At 39.8% G+C, this 6,532-nt stretch overlaps 1 pseudogene; it reads left to right on the forward strand.

Moving 5' to 3' along the window:
• Positions 1 to 4,218: 4,218 nt before the first annotated feature.
• LOC119509904 lies at positions 4,219 to 5,936 on the forward strand (annotated as a pseudogene).
• Positions 5,937 to 6,532: the final 596 nt, after the last annotated feature.

Raw genomic sequence — 6,532 nt, forward strand, 5'->3', positions numbered from 1 at the left:
AGTTACTTCACATTTTTGACGTGTTTGCTTAAATTTGCAGATTGATTTCCTGTGTCTGACCTTCATTTCCAAAAAGCTCCACTCCTGGTGGATTCCGTGACATCTGCTGGTTCCATGACATCCTCAATCCACCACTTACTAGATGTGTGATCTGAGACAAGTTTCTTATGTCTCTTGAGCCTCAGGGTCTTCGTCTATAAAATGGGAATACTAATTTTAACTCCTTAGGGTTATTCTGAGGATTATAGAATATACATGTAAAGTGTTTAGCATTGTGCCCAGCACAGAAAATACTCAATAAATGTTAGCGATTTTTACTAGTAAAATATGGCTTAGGAAAGTAATACCCTTTCAAAACCATCACTGCATCTAAAGGTAGCTTTAGAACGAGCCAAGAAGCCAATTCAATATTTGTAGAACTCATCAGGACTGTGTGTGGCTTCAGGGGGCACTGTAAGTTTGGTTTGGAGTCATTGTTTTCAGAAATTCTTACCTCTTGAGTGACTGAATGAATAAATGCTGTAATGGTCTACTGCTCTGCTCCTTAATAAATCCTGCCCAGCAGCCTGTTCTCCCAGAGCCAATCTAGTCCCCCCTCTCCCTTAATACTTTTCTCACACGTAACTACTGGTTCAAAATCTACTTGTCACCAAAACTGCAAGATCCACAAAAGCAAGGCCTGGCACATAGGAGGTACTCAGTAAATATTTGTGGATGCAAAGAATAAATGAATTCCTCTAACATTTCTTATGCTAATTTCAGTAAGTACCAAAGGAAAACATTGCTAAGACAGAATTATCCCACAGAACAAAAATGTACCAACTTTTTCCTCAACCGAGATAATTACAACAGTATCCACATTCTTCCTATCCAGTTTCTATTCAGAGTCAATAGGTACACTTGGAAAGTCCTTATTTTATGCTGCTTCCCATTACTTGGGGAAGGGGGGAGTGGGGTACAGTGTGGGTACAGTGTGGGCACAGTGAGAGCTGCTGTACCATTTAAAAGTACATAACCGACTTCTCACCATTTGGTTTCAATTTGAGCAGAGAAATGCACCAGCACAGAGAAGCTTGCTGAGTCTGTTTTATGATGTCCTACCTGAAAAGCTGAAATCATGTATATTGAAATTTATTAGAACTACAAATCACTGAATTACCTGGAGAAGGGAGTTAAGTGAATTTCTGTTTAAATGATTATTAACTAGAAATCCTTTGTTGTTACCAGCTCTTGCATTGCACTGTCTAGATTGCTTGTTTCACTTTTTTTTTTTTAACTTTTGGGAGGGGGGTGCCTTTGGTATAGAGTGCATAATAAAGCCAGATGAATCCTGCAAAGCCTTAAAATTGGGATTTTGCTAGAATCTAGTAAACTCCATGGCAGCAAAGATTTGTCTGTCTTTTTTCTTCACTTTGGAATCCACAGGGCCCAGAACAGTACCAGGTACATACTGAATGAATAATTCAGGAAATTCACACCAACAGCAATTAGGAAACTATGTTATGTAATTAGAAACTGTAGTAAAAATAATGAAACACTGATTATTTATGAAGTCTGACAAAATACCAAAAAATGAAAATTCCCCGTCTTACTTGTGAATAGGTGCAGTAAACTCCACAAAGACAGGGATCATGTCTGACTTATCTAAAATGTATCCCTGAAACCTAGCACAAAACCTGTCACATGGTAAACCCTGAATAAATTTTTGTTGTGATTAAATGATTGAAAGAATGAAAAGTCTAAATGAACATGAGCGCTGCATCTTAAGAAACCCAAGAGAAACTATCAGAGAAATCCAAGGAGAACTCAAAAGAGGCCATCCCCGTGTGGCTGGTGTGTGTGTGTACACGGGTGTGCTAGAGGGGGCAGGGTACAGAATGCGCCTCCCCTGTGTGAGCAATCAGCTTCCACTGCTGTGTGTTCTGCCACAGGACTAATCACCTACCAACAGCATGCAGTCAGCTTTTATTGGCTGGCATTTTTATTTTCTCATTATTTTGACTTTATTAGAATTGCTGTAAGGTAGCAAGAGGTAACCCTAGAATTAGGCTATTCTACCAGACAGTCACCAACCTCAGATGTGCACCATATAGTGTAACCATTACAAGAAGCTATGTTTATTTACCTTTTGGAAAATAAATGATTTGCTGTGAATCCAAAGATTGTTGGTCAAAATAAACAAAAAACAAAAACAAAACAAAAACAAGGGAATGTTAAAGAGATTGTTGGCAGAGAAAAAAATTGACAAGTGTCATCCAAACTGATAAAAGTTTACCATCCTGGGTGAACAGCACTCTAACAAATTAGCTCTATATTATGGGAAAGAGCCAAATGTATATGTCTATAATCAGGAAATCCTTATTCATTCAATAAGCCACATCAATAGTTACAATAATAAAAGCCTTATAATTTTTTTTCAATAGATGCTGAAAATCATGTAACAAAATTTAACATATATTGGCTGGTAAAATCTTATAGTAAACTCAGAAAATGGAGGTGCTACCTTAGAGGAATAAAGAATATTTATTATTAAACATCACAATTAAGAATAAATCATTAGCCCCATCTCCATTAAATAAGGAAGAAGTCAAAGATCCTCAAATCAATGTTTTGAAATTTCTAGAGGGATGCATAGATGATTTTTTTAATATTCATTTTATTGAGATACATTCACATACCATGCAGTCATACAAAACAAATCGTACATTCAATTGTTCACAGTACCATTACATAGTTGTGCATTCATCACCAAAATCAATCCAACACCTTCATTACCACACACACAAAAATAACAAGAATAATAATTAAAGTGAAAAAGAGCATTAAAGTAAAAAAGAACACTGGGTGCCTTTGTTTGTTTGTTTCCTTCCTCCATTTTTCTACTCATCCATCCATAAACTAGACAAAGGGGAGTGTGGTCCATATGGCTTTCCCAATCCCATTGTCACCCCTCATAAGCTACATTTTTATACAATCATCTTCAAGATTCATGGGTTCTGGCTTATAGTTTGATAGTTTCAGGTATTTACTGCTAGCTATTCCAATTCATTAGAACCTAAAAAGGGTTGTCTATATTGTGCGTAAGAGTGCCCACCAGAGTGACCTCTTGGCCCCTTTTGGAATCTCTCTGCCATTGTAGCTTATTTCATTTCCTTTCACATCCCCCTTTTAGTCAAGAAGATGCTCTCCGTCCCATAATGCCAGGTCTACATTCCTCCCTGGGAGTCATATTCCACGTTGCCAGGGAGATTCACTCCCCTGTGTGTCAGATCCCATGTAGGGGAGAGGGCAGTGATTTCACCTGCCAAGTTGGCTTAGCTAGAGAGAGAGGGCCACATCTGAGCAACAAAGAGGCATTCAGGAGGAGGCCCTTAGGCACAATTATAGGGAGGCCTAGCCTCTCCTTTGCAGCAACAGTCTTCCCAAGGGCAAGTCTTGTGGTAGAGGGCTCAACTCATCAAACCAACAGTCCCCTATGGCATAGACAATTTTTAAGGCTGCTACCAAAGTGCAGAGTCAAAGCAATTCTGAGAATCAGAGGTCTAGAGAATCTGGCTATTTGCATTATAAAATCAAGGACACCAGTACAGATGCAAAGGGAGGCGGGCTGGGTCGGGGCTGGGCATGGAGCACAGAGTCACTTGAAGATCAGCACTTGCCCACTATTTACTAATGTAAGTATTTAGCGTCTGGTCTTAGGTCTCTCACACTGTAACCTAAAATGAGCAAACATTCTTGTTCTTAGAAAACACATACCGAAATATTTGGCAGAGAAAGGGCATTTTGTCTGTAACTAACTCTCAGATGGTTCAGAAGAAAAAAATTAGATAGAAAATGATAGGTAGGTGGCAGGTAGGTAGGTAGGTCAAGAGAGCCCGAGAATGCAAATGTGGCTAAACCACAACAGGTGAAAGATATATGGGGATCTCTGTCCTATTTTTGCATCTTTTCTCTAACATTGAAGTAATATTAAAATAAAATACTACCTTACACACACACACAAATAATTGAGACATATCAAAAACAATTGTAATCTGTAGACTACTTGGATCAGAATCATCCAGGAATGCTTTTTCCTTATTCATTTATGTGATCAATAGTTACCAAGGTCCTATTCTGTACAGGGCTTTCCATTCAAAGCACTTGGGATATACCAGCCATCAAAACAGACCGTTTCTTGCCCTCACAGTGATCACATTCAATTCAGGGTAACATAAAATGCAGATTACCAGCCAGACAAAGCTGATGAGGAAGGTACAGATCGTGCTGGCTTCCGAAAGCTAAGACAGCTCCAGCGGCAGGACCTGGGAATTCGCCGCCAGCACCACTAGCTCGCGGGAGCACGTTCGCAAATGAACTGTCGCTGCTAAGTGCCTGCTGGCGGGAACCTGCTTGGTGCCAGGACTTGGGGGGGGGGGGGCGTTGCCAGTTTGAATGTATTGTGTCCCCCAGAAAAAGCCATATTCTTTGATGCAATTTTTTGAGGCAGACATATTAGTGGGGATTAAGTTGGAACGTTTGGATTAGGTTGTTTGCATGGAAATGCGCCCCACCCAACTGTAGATGATCACTGATGGGATATTTCCATGGAGGCGTGGCCCCACCCATTCCGGGTGGGCCTTGATCAGTGAAGCCATATAAATGTGCTGACTCAAAGAGAAGGAACTGAGTACAGCTGTGAGTGATGTTTTGAAAAGGAGCAAGCTTGCTAGAGAGGAACGTCCTGGGAGAAAGCCATTTTGAAACCAGGACTTTGGAGCAGATGCCAGCCACGTGCCTTCCCAGCTAACAGAGGTTTTCCGGACGCCATTGGCCATCCTCCAGTGAAGGTACCCGGTTACTGATGTGTTACCTTGAACACTTTATGGCCTTAAGACTGTAACTGTGTACCCAAATAAACCCCCTTTTTATAAAAGCCAATCCATCTCTGGTGTTTTGCATTCCGCAGCATTAGCAAACTAGATCAGGGAGCTTGGAAGTGGCTGTGTCTGTGGCTGAAGAAAGCATTGGGAAGAGTCCTCAGGAGAGAAAGTACCACAGATGCTTAGAGCTGGCCCCGGTGTAAGACCACCAAGTACTGGAACCCCTCCTCGAAGGTGGTGGTGAATGTGTGCAGACACACTCTGTGAAAGTTGTGTGGACTTACTGTTCATAAGTGAAGCTGTAAATTTTCCTGAATGTGGCACTCCACTTAGAAAGAGCATCTTCAGGGTACAGCTCTTGGTCAAGGAGGGTGAGATTTGGAAAGACAGCACTAAAGATATACTATAAAAGAGAAGACTTGCCTAGTCTGAGAGAATATAATAATTTTCTGGAAGAAGTGGAAGAAATTGTTTTCAACTTGACTAACGATGTGGACTTAGACAACACCAAAAAGAAAATGGAGATACAGCAAAAGGAAAACAAAGATTTCATTCAAAAAAAATAAGTTAAAGATGACTTGTATCCAGGAAGAACTGAAAGTAATTTTAGAGAGACGGCAACAGGAAAATGAACAAAGATGACTATGCATACAAAAAGAACTGCAGCAGCTTCTGAAAATGAAGAATAAGCTGGCTTTTTTAGATGAACTGGCGAGTCCCGATCTTTTCGTTACTCTGCTTTTGGCTCAGCATAAAGATGGATCTACCCAAAAGGAAATGCAGCTTGAGAAACTCCGAAGTATAAAACCAATGATGTCTTCCACAGGCATCAAAATGGGTCAACATATTTCAGTAGCACCTATTCAAAAGCTTGAATAGGTTCTATGTGAATACCAACCACTGCGAATCGAGACATGGACCACAAGTTCCCGAGCTTGAGATGCCAGGAAGCCTTGTGTTCTTAAACTTCATCAGACTGCCTCTCCACAGGGCCCTGCTGGAGACGACACTTCTCTTGCTTGTCACAGAGAGCTGCAGGATGCATGCAGCAAGCTGTTCTAGCAGCCCAGTTAACCTTTATTTCTCATTTATAAGATTTGGACCTTGGAGCAGAACCAGGAGCTAGCAAAAGTAAAACAAATTTGTAAAATTATAGCCATATGCAGCTGCACAACAGTACTACCACTAGCAACTGTGTTCAAGACATTTTCAGATCTAAGTTGAGGAATGTAGTGTATGCATATTTGTGGAAAAAAAGATTTATAATTTATTTATACTTTTCTAAGCAGGATTGAAACAGTAAGCCTCATCTGTTGGAAGATATGCATAATTTGCCTATGTATGTTTGAGGTTGACAGACTTGTAAAATCTTTTTTAAAATAAAGCTAGTCTCTATATTTTTAAAAATTCAGATTTCCAGGCTCAGCACAAGACTGACTAAATTAGAATCTCTGGAAAATTTCCCAAAAATCCACATTATAAAAAGACTCCTTCCTATTATTGTGTTACTTATACACATTAATACAGTGTTTTTTCAAATTATGGGCTTTGACCCATAAATAGTTTCTAATAACAATGTAGTGAGCCAAGAAGCTTTTTTTTTTTAATTAAAATAATAGACAAGAGGGAGAAAAGAGAGAAGTAAAGAGTAGAAAAAGAAAATCAGAATG

Source organism: Choloepus didactylus, chromosome 15 (genome assembly GCF_015220235.1).
Source record: "Choloepus didactylus isolate mChoDid1 chromosome 15, mChoDid1.pri, whole genome shotgun sequence".
Taxonomy (NCBI): Eukaryota; Metazoa; Chordata; class Mammalia; order Pilosa; family Megalonychidae; genus Choloepus; species Choloepus didactylus.